The 2,130-nt window shown below is 31.6% G+C and overlaps 1 long non-coding RNA gene across 1 annotated transcript in view; it reads right to left on the reverse strand.

The window, feature by feature from the left end:
- Positions 1–325: 325 nt before the first annotated feature.
- The window catches only part of LOC138693836 (uncharacterized), a 26,261-nt gene continuing 24,456 nt past the window's right edge, over positions 326–2,130 (reverse strand). Inside the window, exon 4 of the long non-coding RNA XR_011330530.1 lies at positions 326–1,281. This is a non-coding gene — a long non-coding RNA (uncharacterized lncRNA). The remainder of the gene's footprint in view (positions 1,282–2,130) is intronic.

The raw sequence follows: 2,130 nt of genomic DNA on the forward strand, positions 1-2,130 counted from the left end.
ATTCATTCCAACAAAAAAATTAAACATCAATTAAAAGCTAAATAATTATTTCAAATAATTTGTTGCAATTCATGTTAAGGCCTGAGGGAAAACCATCAATAATAATGCATCTTATGATAAAAATGGAAAGTTCTATATAAATTACACATTGCGCTGAGATTTTATGCTTCTGACAGTATTTAAGGTAGAATAAAACAAATTTTAACACAAACAGCTAAGAACAACCATTAAGAAAAACGACACGTGTGATAAATCCAAATAAATATCTCAATAAATAAGTAAAGAAATAATTTTTAGAAAAACTAACATTATGTATGCCTTTTACAAAGGTGCAAAATTATCTTATGTATGAATTTTCACATTGATTTTTACGAAAAGGAGATACAATTATTTTATACTTTTAACTTACCCTAGCTCTTAAATGAAACGAGGATGTACAGAGTGAACTGTAAGGAATGTTATTATTTTCAGAGGGTTATTCTTTGAGATACTTCAAACAAAAAAGTTTAGCACAATTTTGCTCGTTTTTTTTTTGCTTCATAGTGTGTTTTGGGAAAGTCATTGATTTAATTTCCAATACGCTCAGTCAGTTTAAGAGAGCAGTGTATTGCGATGATAAAGGATTGAAGGAATTTTACATTTGTCCTTTAAATGTGCAGAACTTTTATTTGAACAAATGTAACATTTCGTTCTAAAAAGGAATTTTAAAATATTACATTTGTTCAGATCAAATTTCTGCACATTTAAAGGACCAAACTAAAATACTTTTAATAATTTATTATCAAAATCAGACAGCAGAGTTTAGGTCCCTACACAACGACATGACGTCACGTCCCTTTCTTACAAAGGGAGCATAACAATGAGTTCAATTACCTCCTTGCAACTGATCTACACCTCTAGTACAGGCAGAATCAATAGGCGGGTTTTTGGTTTGGTACGGAAACAACTCACTCCACACTTTCTCTAGCGGTTTATGACCTGAACAAAGAGACCTTTCTGTCGCTCCATTCGAATGTTAGTTATTGACAAGTGCTTGTCTGTGATACTACTGTGCTAAGTTTGTTCGTAACTAAATTTATTCAGGTTACTTTTGACATGATATAATTTAAATAGAGTCCCCTGCCATGTCAACAATACGTTGCCAAATCCTTGGAAGATGGTTGACTTCATCTGCAGCATCATTTCTGGATATCTCTGTCACTGATCCAACTAAAGCTCTTTGGATACCAACTCTTGATTGATTGCCTTGCTTCCACCCAATCTTGCAATAGTTTGGTTACCCTAGCATTACAAAAAGCTTGTAAAGGCTCGTCTCCACTATTAAACATTTAACAACAACATGTTAAATGTTAAATTGTTTACCATTAACATCCCAACATGTTGATTGAACATGTTAATGCTAATTTCATTTAACACTTTGTCCACACTGTTAAACATGTTAAATTTACAACACTGGGAAATTCTGATAACAGCCATTCCAGTTGCCATGGATGTTACATTTTTACTATTTTCAAACTATATATATTGAAAATGAAGTTACTTTTGTCAGTTTTTATTAATAGAATCAATTTAGAAGATCAGTATCATTTTACAGAAAAAAGTTGTTGAATAATATTTATTATTATTGCAGAAAATAAAGGAAAGGTTCCGTCACAGATATTACAAGATTTGTGAACTCACTTCACACCTTATTAACAAAAAGTGTAAAACTCAGGTCTCTGCCTCAAGCAAAAAGATGTTCATTCTCATAGTGTCCATGTGAAAGCTATGCAAATCTCATGGCATCTAATTAGTTCACAAAAACATAATCGTTAAATATTTTATAGCTGTTTCTTCCACGTCACGGATGTTACACACATTTTGTCATGGATGTTACAGATGAGTTAATGTCCTTAATTTTTCAAGTTTCAAAACAACTGTGACATTTGTAAGTCAAAAAAATATTCACTTGAACTCTTAATTGTTATTAACTCAAACTACTGAAAATGAATGGCAGAAAGAATATAGTACAGAGTAAAAAGTTGATCCTGGAATTAACAGTGCAGACCCTCAAAACATTTCTTCAACAATAGCTCCTTGAAAAGCATACATTAACAGCTGATCTCTCTATGAGTAAATGCTGCAAACTTT

This window comes from Periplaneta americana, unplaced genomic scaffold (genome assembly GCF_040183065.1).
Source record: "Periplaneta americana isolate PAMFEO1 unplaced genomic scaffold, P.americana_PAMFEO1_priV1 scaffold_23, whole genome shotgun sequence".
Taxonomy (NCBI): Eukaryota; Metazoa; Arthropoda; class Insecta; order Blattodea; family Blattidae; genus Periplaneta; species Periplaneta americana.